The 21,042-nt window shown below is 47.8% G+C and overlaps 1 long non-coding RNA gene across 1 annotated transcript in view; it reads left to right on the forward strand.

Moving 5' to 3' along the window:
- Nucleotides 1-20,737, forward strand: part of LOC141157369 (uncharacterized) — a 101,297-nt gene extending 80,560 nt beyond the window's left edge. Inside the window, exon 3 of the long non-coding RNA XR_012247787.1 lies at nt 20,607-20,737. This is a non-coding gene — a long non-coding RNA (uncharacterized lncRNA). The remainder of the gene's footprint in view (nt 1-20,606) is intronic.
- The last annotated feature ends 305 nt before the right edge of the window (nt 20,738-21,042 follow it).

The following is a 21,042-nucleotide window of genomic DNA, read 5'->3' on the forward strand; positions in this document are numbered from 1 at the left end:
ATAACATAGATGGGAGAGGTCTCTATGAATAGGAATTCCTAAGTATTTGATACCCTGTGAGGGCCAGGCAAAGGGAAAGTTGGACTGGATGGAATCCTATATGGATTTGGGGAGGGAGACATCGAGGGCCTCAGACTTCGCTGCATTGATTTTAAAATTTGACCATGTAACAAAGTGATCTATTTCAGCCATAACAGCATGGATGGACATATGTGATTGAGTGATATATACTAGGACATCATCAGCAAATAGAGAGCACTTGTACTCAGTGCCTCCCACCTCAATCCACCTAATATTGGGGTTATGGCGAATTGATGAGAGCAGGTGCTCCGTCACTAGGATGTATAAGAGAGGGGACAGAGGACATCCCTGCCTTGTCCCATTGGGACACCCGGAGCCGGACCCTTTTGGTGGATGCTGGTGGTTGTAGTCTTCGTGGCGGCGACCCGGTTCCGTGGCTCAGGGTGGTCAAACCAGTGGCGGAACTATTTATGTGGTTTTGATGTTTAAATGTCCGACTACGCCACCCGTGGATTGCGGTCAGAGTGAACCGCCGCTGCAGGGCAGACCGCTGAGGCTGGTGTTGTGGGTGCAGCAGAGCGTAGCATAACTCCCCACGGGAGGAGTATAGCCTCAGGGCAGTGTATGTGGAGGATGGGTGTGATGGTGCAGGGCAGCAGCAGTAATGACACGGAATCAGTGATGCAGTCCAGGGCCTTTACTCACAGTTCTTTTTATCCAGACCACGTCTGCAGGTAACGGCTGCCCACGTCGTACTGTGCTCACCAGGTGAGGGGCTCAGACAACTCCCAGATAACTTTGGAGCGCTTCACAGGACCCCCTTTGTGTGTCCTTTGTCTGGCCTTTCTTACCAACCCTTCTGTCCGGCTGCCTCGGGCCTCCTCTTGGTAAACTTGGCGCCAGTTTCCCTGACCCTATGTGGTGCCTTCCTAGCGGGTGTAGCGAGGGGCTGCGCCACATAAAATGTCACAGCCTCCGGTTTCTAGCTGAGGGTCGTTTCCTGCCTCCACTAGTTTCGGGGACCGGTCTCCCCCTTTGGCCTGACCCCTCCACGCAGGTGGATTCGGGCGTGCGGTGGCGACTCGCCCGTCCGCACCCCTGGGATCCCTTCATTCCTCGTTCCTGGAGCCTTCTCCGCTCCTCTTCCTTCCTTCTCCCTCTTCCAGGCCTGGGCCTCTGTTACTAGGCCCGCCTCCGGAGCAGAGCTCATGCAGAGCCCCTGCTCCCTGCCACTTCTGCTCAGACTTCTCTGCACTGAACTAAGATGGTGCCCACCTTTTATACTCCCTTCTCAATGCACCCAGGAACTGCTTCCTCCCTGCTCCTGCACTACAGGGTTCCCCTTCCTCAGTGTTCCCTCCCCCCACTCCAGCCAGGGACAGGGACTGTCGTGCCCATCTCAGAGGCATATTGGTCGCCCTGCCCCACGGCAATGTGGTGTAATGCATGCAGGTGTCGGGTCCTGATCCACACTCCATCCTTACCTGAGAGTGAGATATCACACCTCTGGGTGAGGTGCAATACCTCTGTAGCAACCGAGCCCTCAGGGTGCTACAGTTCCATTTATCTTCAGCCTAGGTGACGTATTGTGATACAGGGCCGTGATTTTGGCTATAAAAGGGTCCCCTAGACCCCTACCCCAAGCTTTTTAAGAGAATCATATATGGCGTGCCAGGAGACTCTATGGAATGCTTTCTCAGCATCCAACGAGAGTATCTAATTACAAATTTTTAACTGCATCTAGCCCAGGAAATACTTTGTGCCTAGTAGCAGTGTCTGCTAGTCAGCGGATTATCCCGGCTGTTAAGCAAGCTACACCACCTGTAGTTTGGACACTTAATTTTTTCAATGGAAATGCTTCGGGACCACGGGATACTCAGTGAAGAGCATCAGGAGGCACCCCAAGGCATAGGGGCTGGGACTGGCAGTAGGATGCCTTGCGGTGGACAGCCAAGCTCGATCCTTATAAAAGCTTTTTAACTGCAGCAGCTTTAGTGGACGCTACTGGAGCTGGAATTACGCGGCTGCTGGCATGAGACTTGCCCTCCAATAGATCCTTGTAAATGGATTTAAAGTGTATTCATTCAAATTAGAGAGACAATTTAAATTAAAAAGCTTAGAGCTGCCTCCACCACAGGGGGGCTCGCTCGACCCACCAGCGGACAGGCACCAGTATTGGGAGAGGGGGGCTGGCCGTCAGGGTTCACCGCGGCTCTGGCACAAACCCGGCGACACGGAGGTGGCACGGGCAGGAGCGGACTGAACGTGTCGGCTTCTCACTTTTTGGATTTTAGAAGGGCATGACATGCCTATATTTGTGTCTCCCCCTCCTTTTACTCCTCCACCTCTTTTCTTTTCGCATGACTATATGTACTTGTCACTTTTCCATGTGTTAGTTGTGTCTTCTGAGCAGTTTGTCAGATTTTGGACACCTTTGAACGTGTTTTCTATGTGTTTCTATGTGTTTTTGTTTGCCTGCCATTGGTTTTAACGGTGTTCGAAGGTGTTCGACGAACAGTTCGACGAAGAGTTCGGCGAACACACGGGTGTTCGACGAACCGAACCGAACTCGAACACTACGGGGGTGGCTCAACACTAATTGTGACCTCCACCACTCTTCCAAGGGGCTTTGATATTGTGTTTTTGTTCCACTGCGACCTCCACCACTTTGCCAAGGGGCATTAAAACTGTCCTGTTAAGCTACTGTGACCTCCACGTCACATCCAAGGGGCATTAAAACCGTCTTGTTAAACCACTCTGAACTCCACAGCTCTTCCAAGGGGCATTATAACCGTCATGTTAACCTACTGTGACCTCCACGTCTCTTCCAAGTGGCATTAAAACCGTCTTGTTAAACCACTCTGAACTCCACAGCTCTTCCAAGGGGCATGAAAACCGTCTTGTTAAGCTAATGTGTCCTCCACGTCTCTTCCTTGGGGCATTGATATTGTCTTTTTATTCCACTGGGAACAACACCACTTTTCCAAGGGGCATTAAAACTGTACTGTTAAGCTACTGTTACCTCCACGTCTCTTCCAAGGGGCATTAAAACCGTCTTGTTAAACCACTCTGAACTCCGCAGCTCTTCAAAGGGGCATTAAAACTGTCTTGTAAAGCTACTGTGACCTCCACGTCTCTTCCAAGGGGCATTAAAACCATATTGTTAAACCACTTTGAACTCCACAGCTCTTCCAAGGGGCATTAAAACCATTTTGATAAGCTATTTTGACCGCCACCACTCTTCCAAGGGGCTTTGATATTGTGTTTTTATTCCACTGCGACCTCCACCACTTTTCCAAGGGGCATTAAAACTATCTTGTTAAGCTACTGTGACCTCCTCGTCTCTTCAAAGGGGCATTAAAACCGTCTTGTTAAACCACTCTGAACTCCACGTCTCTTCCAAGGGGCATTAAAACCATCTTGTTAAACCACTCTGAACTTCACATCTCTTCCAAGGGGCATTAAAACTGTCTGGTTTAGCTACTGTGACCTCCACGTCTCTTCCAAGGGGCATTAAAACCGTCTTGTTAAACCACTCTGAACTACACGTCTCTTCCAAGGAGCATTAAAAGCGTCTTATGCTACTGTGACCTCCACGTCTCTTCCAAGGGGCATTGATGTTGTCTTTTTATTCCACTGCGACCTCCACCACTCTTCCAAGGGGCATTAAAATCGTCTTGTTAAACCACTCAGTACTCCACAGCTCTTCCAAGGGACATTTAAACTATATTGTTAAGCTACTGTTACCTCCAGGTCTCTTCCAAGGGACATTAAAACCATCTTGTTAAACCATTCTGAACTCCACAGCTCTTCCAAGGGGCATTAAAACCATCTTTTTAAGCTATCGTGATCTCCACGTCTATTCCAAGGGGCATTAAAACAGGCTAGTTAAACCACTCTGAACTCCACAGCTCTTCCAAGGGGCATGAAAACCGTCTTGATAAGCTACTGTGACCTCCACCACTCTTCCAAGGGGCTTTTATTTTGTCTTTTTATTCCACTGCGACATCCACAACTCTTCCAAGGGGCATTACAACTGTCTTGTTAAATACTGTGACCTCCATGTCACTTCCAAGGGGCATTAAAACCATATTGTTAAACCTCTCTGAACTCCACAGCTCATCTAAGGGGCAAAAAAAACGTCTTGTTAAGCTACTGTGACCTCCACGTCTCTCCCAAGGGGCATTAAAACCGTCTTGTTAAACCACTCTGAACTCCACAGCTCTTCCAAGGGGCATGAAAAACGTCTTGTTAAGCTACTGTGACCTCCACGTCTCTTCCACGGGGCATTGATATTGTCTTTTTATTCCACTGCGACCTCCACCACTCTTCCTTGGGGCATTAAAACTGTATTGTTAAGCTACTGTTACCTCCAAGTCTCTTCCAAGGGGCATTAAAACCGTCTTGTTAAACAACTCTGAACTCCACAGCTCTTCCAAGGGGCATTAAAACCGTCTTGTTAAGCTACTTTGACCTCAATTACTCTTCCAAGGGGCATTAATATTGTGTTTTTATTCCACTGCATCCTCCACCACTCCTTCAAGGGGCATTAAAACTGTCTTCTTAAGCTACTGTGACCTCTACGTCTCTTCCAAGGGGCATTAAAACCATCTTGTCAAACCACTCTGAACTCCACAGCTCTTCCAAGGGGCATTAAAACCGTCTTATTAAGCTACTGTGACCTCCACGTATATTCCAAGGGGCATTAAAACAGGCTAGTTAAACCACTCTGAACTCCTCAGTAGTGTTGAGCCACCCCCGTAGTGTTCGAGTTCGGTTCGGTTCGTCGAACACCCGTGTGTTCGCCGAACTGTTCGTCGAACTGTTCGTCGAACACCTTCGAACACCGTTAAAACCAATGGCAGGCAAACAAAAACACATAGAAACACATAGAAAACACCTTCAAAGGTGTCCAAAAGCTGACAAACTGCTCAGAAGACATAACTAACACATGGAAAAGTGACAAGTACATATAGTCATGCGAAAAGAAAAGAGGTGGAGGAGTAAAAGGAGGGGGAGACACAGATATAGGCATGTCATGCCCTTCTAAAATCCAAAAAGTGAGAAGCCGACACGGCCAGTCCGCTCCTGCCCGTGCCACCTCCGTGTCGCCGGGTTTGTGCCAGAGCCGCGGTGAACCCTGACGGCCAGCCCCCCTCTCCCAATACTGGTGCCTGTCCGCTGGTGGGTCGAGCGAGCCCCCCTGTGGTGGAGGCAGCTCTAAGCTTTTTAATTTAAATTGTCTCTCTAATTTGAATGAATACACTTTAAATCCATTTACAAGGATCTATTGGAGGGCAAGTCTCATGCCAGCAGCCGCGGTAATTCCAGCTCCAGTAGCGTCCACTAAAGCTGCTGCAGTTAAAAAGCTTTTATAAGGATCGAGCTCGGCTGTCCACCGCAAGGCATCCTACTGCCAGTCCCAGCCCCTATGCCTTGGGGTGCCTCCTGATGCTCTTCACTAAGTATCCCATGGTCCCGAAGCATTTCCTTTGAAAAAATTAAGTGTCTAAACTACAGGTGGTGTAGCTTGCTTAACAGCCGGGATAATCCGCTCACTAGCAGACACTGCTACTAGGCACAAAGTATTTCCTGGGCTAGATGCAGTTAAAAATTTGTAATTAGATACTCTCGTTGGATGCTGAGAAAGCATTCCATAGAGTCTCCTGGCACGCCATATATGATTCTCTTAAAAAGCTTGGGGTAGGGGTCTAGGGGACCCTTTTATAGCCAAAATCACGGCCCTGTATCGCAATACGTCACCTAGGCTGAAGATAAATGGAACTGTAGCACCCTGAGGGCTCGGTTGCTACAGACGTATTGCACCTCACCCAGAGGTGTGATATCTCACTCTCAGGTAAGGATGGAGTGTGGATCAGGACCCGACACCTGCATGCATTACACCACATTGCCGTGGGGCAGGGCGACCAATATGCCCCTGAGATGGGCACGACAGTCCCTGTCCCTGGCTGGAGTGGGGGGAGGGAACACTGAGGAAGGGGAACCCTGTAGTGCAGGAGCAGGGAGGAAGCAGTTCCTGGGTGCATTGAGAAGGGAGTATAAAAGGTGGGCACCATCTTAGTTCAGTGCAGAGAAGTCTGAGCAGAAGTGGCAGGGAGCAGGGGCTCTGCATGAGCTCTGCTCCGGAGGCGGGCCTAGTAACAGAGGCCCAGGCCTGGAAGAGGGAGAAGGAAGGAAGAGGAGCGGAGAAGGCTCCAGGAACGAGGAATGAAGGGATCCCAGGGGTGCGGACGGGCGAGTCGCCACCGCACGCCCGAATCCACCTGCGTGGAGAGGTCAGGCCAAAGGGGGAGACCGGTCCCCGAACTAGTGGAGGCAGGAAACGACCCTCAGCTAGAAACCGGAGGCTCTGACATTTTATGTGGCGCAGCCCCTCGCTACACCCGCTAGGAAGGCACCACATAGGGTCAGGGAAACTGGCGCCAAGTTTACCAAGAGGAGGCCCGAGGCAGCCGGACAGAAGTGTTGGTAAGAAAGGCCAGACAAAGGACACACAAAGGGGGTCCTGTGAAGTGCTCCAAAGTTATCTGGGAGTTGTCTGAGCCCCTCACCTGGTGAGCACAGTACGACGTGGGCAGCCGTTACCTGCAGACGTGGTCTGGATAATAAGAACTGTGAGTAAAGGCCCTGAACTGCATCACTGACTCCGTGTCGTTACTGCTGCTGCCATGCACCATCACCCTCATCCTCCGCATACACTGCCCTGAGGCTATACTCCTCCCGTGGGGAGTTATGCTACGCTCTGCTGCACCCACAACACCAGCCTCAGTGGTCTGCCCTGTAGCGGCGGTTCACTCTGACCGCAATCCACGGGTGGCGTAGTCGGACATTTAAACATGAAAACCACATAAATAGTTCCGCCACTGGTTTGACCGCCCTGAGCCACGGAACCGGGTCGCCGCCACGAAGACTACAACCACCAGCATCCACCAAAAAGGGTCCGGCTCCGGGTGTCCCAAGGCCCAGGGGGTGCGTCAGAACATTTTCATCACCTTTCACAATCACCAATGGGACAAGGCAGTGATGTCCTCTGTCCCCTCTCTTATACATCCTAGTGACGGAGCACCTGCTCTCATCAATTCGCCATAACCCCAATATTAGGTGGATTGAGGTGGGAGGCACCGAGTACAAGTGCTCTCTATTTGCTGATGATGTCCTAGTATATATCACTCAATCACATATATCCATCCATGCTGTTATGGCTGAAATAGATCACTTTGTTACATGGTAAAATTTTAAAATCAATGCAGCGAAGTCTGAGGCCCTCGATGTCTCCCTCCCCAAATCCATATAGGATTCCATCCAGTCCAACTTTCCCTTTGCCTGGCCCTCACAGGGTATCAAATACTTAGGAATTCCTATTCATAGAGACCTCTCCCATCTATGTTATCTTAATTTTGGGCCCTTTATTGAACAACTCCATACAGACCACGGTTGGCAAGTTAGAACTGTAAGATTCACTACGTGAACCACTGGTGTTTTGTGGAAAAAGCACATGTACACTGCGTTCCAAATTATTATACAAAAAGTGTTTAGGAGTGATAAGGGAAGAATTTGTTTGTTTGTCAGTTAAACTCATTGATGGTGATGTGTGTCAGGGCTCTTTATATCACTGTAAGCAATTGCAGACACCTGTGCTAATTAGTTTGGCAGGTGTGTCCAATGAAAGGCAAGACTACTTAAGAAGGCTCTCTCACATTATTAAGCAGCCTACATTTTCTGCCAAAATGGGAAAGAAAAAGGATGTGTCGGCTGCTGAGAAGCAACAAATTGTGGAGTGTTTAGGTCAAGGCATGACTACAATCAACATTGTGCGATGATCAGGATGAAGTGTCTTGGCAATCAAGAAGTATGTAGCTGATTCACAGTAAACACGTGTGCGTGCTGATAAGGGCAAATTGAGGACTCTTTCCTACAGGCAATTACGTCAGGTTGAAAGAGCAGCGGCAAAAAAGCCTTGTCATAGCAGCAGACAAGTTTTTGAAGCTGCTTGTGCCTCCAACGTCCCCCGAACAACAAGATGCAGGGTCCTTCAGAGGTTTGCAGCTGTGCATGCGCCATCCTGTCGACCTCCTCTATCCACTTCACACAAGCAGAAACGGCTCCAGTGGGCCAAACATTACATGAAGACTGATTTCAAAACTGTTTTGTTCACGGATGAGTGCCGTGCAGCGCTCGATGGTCCAGATGGATGGAGTGGAGGATGGCTGGTTGATGGACACCCCACGCAAACACGGCTACAGCGCCAACAAGGAGGAGGTGGAGTAATGTTTTGGGCTGGAATCATGGGGAGAGAGATTGTCGGCCCCTTTAGGATCCCTGAAGGCGCTAAAAATGAACTCCATAATGTATGTGGATTTTCTCAAACAGCACTTCCTGCCATGGTTCAAGAAGAAGAACCGTGTATTTCACAGCAAGATCATTTTTCTGCATGATAATGCACCATCTCATGCTGCACATAAAACATCTGCATCTCTGGCTGATATGGGCATAAAAGGGGACAAACTTATGGTGTGACCCCCATGCTCCCCTGACCTCTACCCCATTCAGAACCTTTGGAGCATCATTAAAAGGAGTGTCTATGATGGCGGGAGGCAGTTCACATCTAAGCAACAGCTCTGGGAGGGTATTCTGTCCTCATGCAAAACAATTGAAGCAGAAACCATCCAAAACCTGACAAATTCAATGGACGAGAGAGTTCAGAAGCTCCTTTCGAACAAGGGGTCCTATGTGAAAATGTAACATCACCTAGAATAAAGTTTTGAGTTGAAAACTGTTTGATTTCAGTTTCTAACAACCTGCTAATGCTTATAATTTCAAAAATGACCATTTTTTTGGTCTTTATTAAAATGAAAAGGTTGATCGAAAAGTTTGGGGGATCTAAGAGTGTGGCAACCCAGTAGTCATGATTACTTCAAATTCTGACAATATGAGGGTCATGCTGCAGGTAGTGCAGCAAGAAGGCACTTATGTGCCTTGCGCATCTCGGAGCCCCAAAATTATTTTCCGGGCTAGATGCAGCTAAAAATTATTTTTAATTTTAAATCTGGTGAAGCTTTAGTATAGATGGCCTAATAGGATCAGTGCTGCACACTGCTACAAAGCCCAAATTATTTTCCAGTCAAGATACAGATAAACATGATTAGTAATTTGAAAGCTTAAAACGGTTGGTAGGGTGATTTTAACCAATCATCAAGCTTTTACTCTCCCCAGGATGACACAGGGGTAGAAAAGTCGTTTCGGATCCATGATTTGTTCATCTTTATGAACGTGAGTCTGTCTACATTATCAGTGGAGAGCCGCGTGCGCTTATCTGTCAGCACACCACCAGCAGCGCTGAACACACGTTCAGACAGAACGCTGGCTGCGGGGCATGACAAGATCTCCAAGGCGTAAGTGGCTAGCTCCGGCCATTTATCCAGATTGGAAGCCCAAAAAGAGCAAGGGTCCAGTGACACAGTCGTGGCTTCAATGTTTACTTGGAGATACTCCTGTACCATCGTCTCTAGGCGTTGACTATGTGTCAGACTTCTTGTCTCCTGTGGCCTTGCAAAGGATGGGCTAAAAAAGTGGTGAAATGATTCCGCAAAATTGATGTTACCAGCAGATACTATGGTTCTGTTACGGTTTGAGTGCTGAACACTTGACGGTCCCACGGTTGGCAAGTTGAAACTGTGAGATTCACTACGTGCACCACTGGTATTTTGTGGAAAAGCACATGTAAGATTCTGCAACAGTCTCTGCTGATACTCCTGCATGCGTGCATCCCTTTCTATGGCAGGAATAATTTCTGCAAATTTACTTTTGTACCGGGGATCTAACAGTGTGGCAACCCAGTAGTCAGGATTATTTCTAATTCTCACAATTCGAGGGTCATGTTGCAGGTAGTGCAGCAAGAAGGCACTCATGTGTGTTGCGCATCCAGGAGCACCAAGTCCCTGTTGTGTTGGTGGCGAGGTAACAATCATGCTTCCTTCCTCTGTCCTCTCCCCCCAACCTCGCACAACAGAAATGTGATCAAGGTCTCCCTCATCTGATGAGTCTTCCATCAGTTCGTCCTCCACTTCTTCCTGGGCTCCTGCACCTTCCTCACTAGTTTGGCTGCTACCATGCGCCCTGGTAAAACCATCTCCCCCACCCTCACATGCCTGCCGCCTTGGTGCTGCCGACCGTCTGGACCTTGCAGATGTTAGCCCTTCCGCATACAACTCCTCCTCCTCTACTTCCTCCACCTCCTCTTGTGCCACCACCTGACTCCGAATTCTGTTTAACATGTGCTCCAGCATGTAAATCACCGGAATAGTCATGCTGATAATGGCATCGTCAGCACTAAACATCTTCGTCGCCATTTCAAAACTGTGCAGAAGGGTGCATAGGTCCCTGATCTGAGACCACTCCTCCAGCGTGATTTGCCCCACCTCTGAATCCCGTTGGCCCAGGCTATACGTCAGAACGTATTGCACCAGGGCTTGTCGGTGCTGCCACAGTCGCTGCAACATGTGCAGAGTTGAATTCCACCGGGTAGGCACATCGCATTTTAGTCGGTGAAGTGGCAGGCCCAACGACTTCTGTAGAGATGTAAGTCGCTGAGCTGCGGGATGCGAACGGCGGAAGTGAGCACACAGCAACCGTGCCCTCTGCAGAAGGCCATCTAGTCTGGGTAGTGGGCTAAAAATTGCTGGACAACCAGGTTCAACACGTGAGCCATACAAGGCACGTGTGTGACATTGCCCCGGCGAAGGGCCGCACCCAGGTTTGCAGCATTGTCGCACACGGCCTTCCCTGGTTTCAGGTCCAGTGGAGACAACCATTCATGAAATTGGTTCTCCAGAGCTGACCACAACTCCTCAGCTGTGTGACTCACATTTCCCAGACATTTCAATGTAAAAACCGCCTGATGACGTTGAGCCCTACTGCCAGCATAGTAAGGAGGTGTGCAGGATCCCTTCTGCGCAGTTAGAAAGCTTGTGGCATGACCAGACAGGCTTTGGGTGCAGGTGGAAGACCGAGAGGAGGTTGAGGAGGCAGAAGCAGTGGAGGAACTTTGACATAAAGAGGATTGACGCACAACTCGTGGGGACGGCAAGACTTGAACAGCAGCCCCTTGTCCTGCTGTCACCATAGTTACCCAGTGCCCAGTCAGCGACATGTAACGCCCCTGTCCATGCCTACTCGTTCAAGTGTCTGTGGTGAAATGCACCCTGTCACACACAGAGTTTCTCAAAGAAGCGGTGATGTTGTGTGCGACATGCTAGTGGAGCGCAGGCACACCTTTCTTTGAGAAGTAGTGCCGACTGGGCATCTGGTACTGGGGCACTGCGACGGACATAAGGTCTCGAAAATCCTCTGTGTCCACCAGGCGGAAAGGCAGCATTTCTGTAGCCAAGAGCTTGCAGATGGTGAAATTCAACCTCTTAGCTTTCTCATGGCTAGGAGGAAATGGTCTTTTACTTGTCCACATCTGAGGGACCGAGGGCTGGCTATTGTGCTTAGACGGGGTTGATAAGGGTGTCCCCGGCAAACTGCCGGTCTGTGAGGAAGATGCAGGCGGACATGTTAGGTTGCCTTGATCCAAAGGTGGTGCTATCGATGTCGGACAGCGCTCAACACCAGCTGGTGTTACCACCTCCAAAGAAAATGATGACCTGCCAATCACGCTGGCTGTTGCGGGTAAAGAGGTGGCAGGTCTGCGCCCCAAAACAGGTGTGACTGCTGTCCCCCCAGTCACAGAGGATGAAGAGGCCGCGGATGCACAAGATATGGCAGAAGGTGATTGGCCCGGCCGGCTAGGCCGCATTGTAGCACACTGAGCTTCCCACTGCAACTTATGCTTCATGTCCATGTGCCGGTTCATGCATGAAGTACTCAAACTATGTATTTTTTGGCCTCTACTTAGCTTTTGCTGACAAATGTTACAGATAACACGAGTTGGGTCATCTTTATCGATCTGAAAAAATGCCCAGGCTATGCAAGGCTTAGCACCCATGCGACCTGAAGAGCCACCACGACTTGTGGTGAGAGGCAGAGTTGTGTTTGAGGATGCAGTTGTTGACGTGCTTCCAGTACTACGTCTCTGTCCAGGAAGGCGCAACCTGACCTCGTCGTCACTAGCATCTTCCTCCACCTCCTCTGCTGACCTCATCTCTTGGCTGACTGTGGGTTGACAGTAAGTGGGATCTCCGACCTCATCATCATCACCCTGTGCGTTATCACACCCGTCGTCCTCAGAGCCAACCTGTTCCTGCCCTGACAAAAAACTAAAGTTGTCGCTCCAATCAGGTATTTGAGTCTTATCATCGTCTTCCTCATTGTCTCCACCAACAGGAGTTACAGTTTGGGAATGAGGGTCTACATTATGGTCAGAACCTTCTGCGTCTGGTCCTGGATCCGACTCATAAAGATTCTGGGCATCAGTGCAGATCATTTCCTCGTCTGGATTCACAGAAGCGCTGGAGTCGACCTCTGATTCCCAGGCTATAGTATGAGTAAACAGCTCTGCAGACTCAACCATCTGTTCTACCTCATACTCAGACGGGCAGCTGGAGATTTGGGAGCTGTGAGGAAGCATGTGCGATTTGGGTGACACCTTTGAGGACTGGAGTATTTGTGATGTTGAAGTTGATGTGGAGGAGAGCCCACTTAAAGGAGCACTTGATATCCGTTGAAGCACCTGCTGTTTTTGTGCCTCATCTGGAATTTGTAGCGATTGGCGTGGCCGTAAGAAAGGGATCTTATCACATTGTCCGCTAAAAGAAGTAGACATTTTAGTTTGGCTGGAAGATGGTCTTTCTTCTGCAGATGTTACTGTTGCTTTAACACCTACCCCACGGACACAACCTTTTTTCCCATTCCCAACACGCCTATTCCCCTTTCCACCAGCATCAGGCCTTTTTCCACTCATTTTGGTGGTTAACTAATTCACAGCTCTGGAGTTGTTTGCACAAAAAAACAATGGATGGTAACCGAGCAGAGCTGAGTGGCCAAACTGTGGTATTAGGCCAAAACTATTGGCTGGGTTAGATGCAGAAAAAAATTATTTTGAATTTGCAACCTGATGGAGGTCAGTATAGATGGACTAATACAAATAGTCCCACACACAGCTAGAAGCCCAAATATTTTTTCAGAGGTACTGTAGATGCAGATAAAAATTAGTTTTAATTTGCAACCTGATGGAGGTCAGTATAGATGGACTAATAGAGAAAGTCCGACACACTACTAGAAGGCCAAATATTTTTTCAGAGGTAGATGCAGAAAAAAGTATATTCAGTTTGCAACCTGATGGAGTTCAGTATAGATGGACTAATACAAATAGTCCCACACACAGCTAGAAGCCCAAATATTTTTTCAGAGGTACTGTAGATGCAGATAAAAATTATTTTTAATTTGCAACCTGATGGAGGTCAGTATAGATGGACTAATAGACCAAGTCCCACACACCGCTAGAAGCCCAAATATTTTTTCAGAGCTAGATGCAGAAAAAAATTATTTTTAATTTGCAACCTGATGGAGGTCAGTATAGATGGACTAATAGACCAAGTCCCACACACTGCTAGAAGCCCAAATATTTTTTCAGAGCTAGATGCAGAAAAAAATTATTTTTAATTTGCAACCTGATGGAGGTCAGTATAGATGGACTAATAGACCAAGTCCCACACACCGCTAGAAGCCCAACTATTTTTTCAGAGCTAGATGCAGAAAAAAATTATATTCAATTTGCAACCTGCTGGAGGTCAGTATAGAAGGACTAATAGAACAAGTCCCACACACTGCTAGAAGCCCAAATATTTTTTCAGAGCTAAATGAAGAAAAAAATTATTTTTAATTTGCAACCTGATGGAGGTCAGTATAGATGGACTAATAGACCAAGTCCCACACACTGCTAGAAGCCCAAATATTTTTTCAGAGCTAGATGCAGAAAAAAATTATATTCAGTTTGCAACCTGATGGAGGTCAGTATAGATGGACTAATAGAATGATGCTATGCCCAAAAGATTTTACTTCACTAGGTGCAGTAAAAAAATTGGTATTCTATACACAGGTGTTATATCTTGCAACACAGATAGGCTGCTCCACTGACTAACACACTCTGCAATAGGCCAAAAAGGATTAGCTTTGCTAGATTCAGCCAAATGCTGTGAAAAAAACTTGCACAGCACTGGCACAGACCTGCCTGGCAAAAACTGATAGGAACTCATGTAACCTAGTCCTGAAAAGGACACCAATTACAATTAGTCTTTACTCCCACAACCTATCTATTTAAGAGCACAGACCTCCCTGATAAAAGTCGTAGGAAATGCTGTAACCTAGTCCTTAAAAGGACTGCAATCACAACTATTCCCTACTCCCAAGCTATCTGTATATTTGTGCGAAAATTGGCTTGAAATTAACAAGGTATAGCGCACACAGCAACAGCGGTGCCGTCTAACACGCAGCTGCAGCAGTGAGAAAATGGTGGCGACGGGGAAAATGGCTTGGTCTTATAGGGCAAGGACATGTGACATACACTGCCAATGACACATGCCCTTGCTTGTGTGAAAAAAAGCACTTCGCTCCGTGTGTGCGCTGCTGATAGGCTGACAGATTGCACCTCCCCACTGCAAATGCGGGAAAGAGAAAAAAAAATGGAGATCTTCATTGTTCCTGCAGAGATCCATCCCCTGCCCCTCCCCCCACCCCGCTGTACACTCAAACTGCGTATTAACATTAATTTTCATCATTACTGAGAAAAAATCCAGTTATGATTTTGGTGCACGAACAGTTATCGAACATAACCTCGATCAGCCGAATTTTTCTCAAATTGTTCGTGTTCGCCGAACGGCTCGAACACCGCCCAAAACAGCTCGAATTTGAGATTGGCGAACAGTTCGAGTAGAACAACGCTCATCTCTAATGTTTAGTGCTGACGATGCCATTATCAGCATGACTATTCCGGTGATTTACATGCTGGAGCACATGTTAAACAGAATTCGGAGTCAGGTGGTGGCACAAGAGGAGGTGGAGGAAGTAGAGGAGGAGGAGTTGTATGCGGAAGGGCTAACATCTGCAAGGTCCAGACGGTCGGCAGCACCAAGGCGGCAGGCATGTGAGGGTGGGGGAGATGGTTTTACCAGGGCGCATGGTAGCAGCCAAACTAGTGAGGAAGGTGCAGGAGCCCAGGAAGAAGTGGAGGACGAACTGATGGAAGACTCATCAGATGAGGGAGACCTTGATCACATTTCTGTTGTGCGAGGTTGGGGGGAGAGGACAGAGGTAGGAAGCATGATTGTTACCTCGCCACCAACACAACAGGGACTTGGTGCTCCTGGATGCGCAACACACATGAGTGCCTTCTTGCTGCACTACTTGCAACATGACCCTCGAATTGTGAGAATTAGAAATAATCCTGACTACTGGGTTGCCACACTGTTAGATCCCCGGTACAAAAGTAAATTTGAAGAAATTATTCCTGCCATAGAAAGGGATGCACGCATGCAGGAGTATCAGCAGAGACTGTTGCAGAATCTTACATGTGCTTTTCCACAAAACACCAGTGGTGCACGTAGTGAATCTCACAGTTCCAACTTGCCAACCGTGGGACCGTCAAGTGTTCAGCACTCAAACCGTAACAGAACCACAGTATCTGCTGGTAACATCAATTTTGCGGAATCATTTCACCACTTTTTTAGCCCATCCTTTGCAAGGCCACAGGAGACAAGAAGTCTGACACATAGTCAACGCCTAGAGACGATGGTACAGGAGTATCTCCAAGTAAACATTGAAGCCACGACTGTGTCACTGGACCCTTGCTCTTTTTGGGCTTCCAATCTGGATAAATGGCCGGAGCTAGCCACTTACGCCTTGGAGATCTTGTCATGCCCCGCAGCCAGCGTTCTGTCTGAACGTGTGTTCAGTGCTGCTGGTGGTGTGCTGACAGATAAGCGCACTCGGCTCTCCACTGATAATGTAGACAGACTCACGTTCATAAAGATGAACAAATCATGGATCCGAAACGACTTTTCTACCCGTGTGTCATCCTGGGGAGAGTAAAAGCTTGATGATTGGTTAAGATCACCCTACCAACCATTTTAAGCTTTTAAATTACTAATCATGTTTATCTGTATCTTGGCTGGAAAATAATTTGGGCTTTGTAGCAGTGTGCAGCACTGATCCTATTAGGCCATCTATACTAAAGCTTCACCAGATTTAAAATTAATAATAATTTTTAGCTGCATCTAGCCCGGAAAATAATTTTGGGGCTCCGAGATGCGCAAGACACATAAGTGCCTTCTTGCTGCACTACCTGCAGCATGACCCTCATATTGTCAGAATTCGAAGTAATCATGACTACTGGGTTGCCATACTCTTAGATCCCCCAAACTTTTCGATAAACCTTTTCATTTTAATAAAGACCAAAAAAATGGTCATTTTTGAAATTATAAGCATTAGCAGGTTGTTAGAAACTGAAATCAAACAGTTTTCAACTCAAAACTTTTTTCTAGGTGATGTTACATTTTCACATAGGACCCCTTGTTCGAAAGGAGCTTCTGAACTCTCTCGTCCATTGAATTTGTCAGGTTTTGGATGGTTTCCACTTCAATTGTTTTGCATGAGGACAGAATACCCTCCCAGAGCTGTTGCTTAGATGTGAACTGCCTCCCGCCATCATAGACACTCCTTTTAATGATGCTCCAAAGGTTCTGAATGGGGTACAGGTCAGGGGAGCATGGGGGTCACACCATAAGTTTGTCCCCTTTTATGCCCATATCAGCCAGAGATGCAGATGTTTTATGTGCAGCATGAGATGGTGCATTATCATGCAGAAAAATGATCTTGCTGTGAAATACACGGTTCTTCTTCTTGAACCATGGCAGGAAGTGCTGTTTGAGAAAATCCACATACATTATGGAGTTCATCTTTAGCGCCTTCAGGGATCCTAAAGGGGCCGACAATCTCTCTCCCCATGATTCCAGCCCAAAACATTACTCCACCTCCTCCTTGTTGGCGCTGTAGCCGTGTTTGCGTGGGGTGTCCATCAACCAGCCATCCTCCACTCCATCCATCTGGACCATCGAGCGCTGCACGGCACTCATCCGTGAACAAAACAGTTTTGAAATCAGTCTTCATGTAATGTTTGGCCCACTGGAGCCGTTTCTGCTTGTGTGAAGTGGATAGAGGAGGTCGACAGGATGGCGTATGCACAGCTGCAAACCTCTGAAGGACCCTGCATCTTGTTGATCGGGGGACGTTGGAGGCACAAGCAGCTTCAAAAACTTGTCTGCTGCTATGACAAGGCTTTTTTGCCGCTGCTCTTTCAACCTGACGTAATTGCCTGTAGGAAAGAGTCCTCAATTTGCCCTTATCAGCACGCACACGTGTGTACTGTGAATCAGCTACATACTTCTTGATTGCCAAGACACTTCATCCTGATCATCGCACAATGTTGATTGTAGTCATGCCTTGACCTAAACACTCCACAATTTGTTGCTTCTCAGCAGCCGACACATCCTTTTTCTTTCCCATTTTGGCAGAAAATGTAGGCTGCTTAATAATGTGAGACAGCCTTCTTAAGTAGTCTTGCCTTTCATTGGACACACCTGCCAAACTAATTAGCACAGGTGTCTGCAATTGCTTACAGTGATATAAAGAGCCCTGACACACATCACCATCAATGAGTTTAACTGACAAACAAACAAATTCTTCCCTTATCACTCCTAAACACTTTTTGCATAATAATTTGGAACGCAGTGTACATGTGCTTTTCCACAAAACACCAGTGGTTCACGTAGTGAATCTTACAGTTCTAACTTGCCAACCGTGGTCTGTATGGAGTTGTTCAATAAAGGGCCCAAAATTAAGATAACATAGATGGGAGAGGTCTCTATGAATAGGAATTCCTAAGTATTTGATACCCTGTGAGGGCCAGGCAAAGGGAAAGTTGGACTGGATGGAATCCTATATGGATTTGGGGAGGGAGACATCGAGGGCCTCAGACTTCGCTGCATTGATTTTAAAATTTGACCATGTAACAAAGTGATCTATTTCAGCCATAACAGCATGGATGGATATATGTGATTGAGTGATATATACTAGGACATCATCAGAAAATAGAGAGCACTTGTACTCGGTGCCTCCCACCTCAGTCCACCTAATATTGGGGTTATGGCGAATTGATGAGAGCAGGTGCTCCGTCACTAGGATGTATATGAGAGGGGACAGAGGACATCCCTGCCTTGTCCCATTGGTGATTGTGAAAGGTGATGAAAATGTTCTGATGCACCCCCTGGGCCTTGGGACACCCGGAGCCGGACCCTTTTTGGTGGATGCTGGTGGTTGTAGTCTTCGTGGCGGCGACCTGTTTCCGTGGCTCAGGGTGGTCAAACCAGTAGCGGAACTATTTATGTGGTTTTGATGTTTAAATGTCCGACTACGCCACCCGTGGATTGCGGTCAGAGTGAACCGCCGCTCCAGGGCAGACCGCTGAGGCTGGTGTTGTGGGTGCAGCAGAGCGTAGCATAACTCCCCACGGGAGGAGTATAGCCTCAGGGCAGTGTATGCGGAGGATGGGGGTGATGGTGCAGGGCAGCAGCAGTAACGACACGGAGTCAGTGATGCAGTCCAGGGCCTTTACTCACAGTTCTTATTATCCAGACCACGTCTGCAGGTAACGGCTGCCCACGTCGTACTGTGCTCACCAGGTGAGGGGCTCAGACAACTCCCAGATAACTTTGGAGCGCTTCACAGGACCCCCTTTGTGTGTCATTTGTCTGGCCTTTCTTACCAACCCTTCTGTCCGGCTGCCTCGGGCCTCCTCTTGGTAAACTTGGCGCCAGTTTCCCTGACCCTATGTGGTGCCTTCCTAGCGGGTGTAGCGAGGGGCTGCGCCACATAAAATGTCACAGCCTCCGGTTTCTAGCTGAGGGTCGTTTCCTGCCTCCACTAGTTTCGGGGACCGGTCTCCCCCTTTGGCCTGACCCCTCCACCCAGTTGGATTCGGGCGTGCGGTGGCGACTCGCCCGTCCGCACCCCTGGGATCCCTTCATTCCTCGTTCCTGGAGCCTTCTCCGCTCCTCTTCCTTCCTTCTCCCTCTTCCAGGCCTGGGCCTCTGTTACTAGGCCCACCTCCGGAGCAGAGCTCATGCAGAGCCCCTGCTCCCTGCCACTTCTGCTCAGACTTCTCTGCACTGAACTAAGATGGTGCCCACCTTTTATACTCCCTTCTCAATGCACCCAGGAACTGCTTCCTCCCTGCTCCTGCACTACAGGGTTCCCCTTCCTCAGTGTTCCCTCCCCCCACTCCAGCCAGGGACAGGGACTGTCGTGCCCATCTCAGAGGCATATTGGTCGCCCTGCCCCACGGCAATGTGGTGTAATGCATGCAGGTGTCGGGTCCTGATCCACACTCCATCCTTACCTGAGAGTGAGATATCACACCTCTGGGTGAGGTGCAATACCTCTGTTGCAACCGAGCCCTCAGGGTGCTACAGTTCCATTTATCTTCAGCCTAGGTGACGTATTGCGATACAGGGCCGTGATTTTGGCTATAAAAGGGTCCCCTAGACCCCTACCCCAAGCTTTTTAAGAGAATCATATATGGCGTGCCAGGAGACTCTATGGAATGCTTTCTCAGCATCCAACGAGAGTATCTAATTACAAATTTTTAACTGCATCTAGCCCAGGAAATACTTTGTGCCTAGTAGCAGTGTCTGCTAGTCAGCGGATTATCCTGGCTGTTAAGCAAGCTACACCACCTGTAGTTTAGACACTTAATTTTTTCAAAGGAAATGCTTCGGGACCATGGGATACTCAGTGAAGAGCATCAGGAGGCACCCCAAGGCATAGGGGCTGGGACTGGCAGTAGGATGCCTTGCGGTCGACAGCCGAGCTCGATCCTTATAAAAGCTTTTTAACTGCAGCAGCTTTAGTGGACGCTACTGGAGCTGGAATTACGCGGCTGCTGGCATGAGACTTGCCCTCCAATAGATCCTTGTAAATGGATTTAAAGTGTATTCATTCAAATTAGAGAGACAATTTAAATTAAAAAGCTTAGAGCTGCCTCCACCACAGGGGGGCTCGCTCGACCCACCAGCGGACAGGCACCAGTATTGGGAGAGGGGGGCTGGACATCAGGGTTCACCGCGGCTCTGGCACAAACCCGGCGACACGGAGGTGGCACGGGCAGGAGCGGACTGGCCGTGTCGGCTTCTGACTTTTTGGATTTTAGAAGGGCATGACATACCTATATCTGTGTCTCCCCCTCCTTTTACTCCTCCACCTCTTTTATTTTCGCATGACTATATGTACTTGTCACTTTTCCATGTGTTAGTTATGTCTTCTGAGCAGTTTGTCAGCTTTTGGACACCTTTGTAGGTGTTTTCTATGTGTTTCTATGTGTTTTTGTTTGCCTGCCATTGGTTTTAACAGTGTTCGAAGGTGTTCGACGAACAGTTCGACGAACAGTTCGGCGAACACAAGGGTGTTCGACGAACCGAACCGAACACGAACACTACGGGGGTGGCTCAACACTAATAATGAGCACATTTTTTGCTTAAATATTTTTTTTCCTATTTTCTTCCTCTAAAACCTAGGTGCGTCTTATGGTCCGGTGCGTCTTATAGTACGAAAAATACGGTAAGTATTATCTACATAATATATATACAGTATATTTGTATATTTCTTTAGTAATTATTATTTCTTGATTTAGCTAGTGGATAAGGGCAACCACACATCAAGATGGTTTATAAAGCAAATTTACATTTAGAATAATTTTTCCACATGATAATTTTATAGTATTCAAGGATATTATTTTTTTAATGGTTACCTAAATAGGTACACACCTCTTCAGACAAATATATGCTACACATTGATATTAAATTTATGCAAAATATTTATAGAAGAAAAATTATTTTTAATTTGGTTCTGATATATAAATTATTTTATAAAATAATATTTTTTGGCACTAAGGGGGAAAATGTGTTTTTGATCCTGATTACATAATCACTTTTGATCGATACTTATTTTTCA

The sequence above is a fragment of the Phyllobates terribilis genome, unplaced genomic scaffold (genome assembly GCF_046119375.1).
Source record: "Phyllobates terribilis strain yellow unplaced genomic scaffold, ASM4611937v1 Scaffold_8__6_contigs__length_399053987, whole genome shotgun sequence".
Classification (NCBI taxonomy): domain Eukaryota; kingdom Metazoa; phylum Chordata; class Amphibia; order Anura; family Dendrobatidae; genus Phyllobates; species Phyllobates terribilis.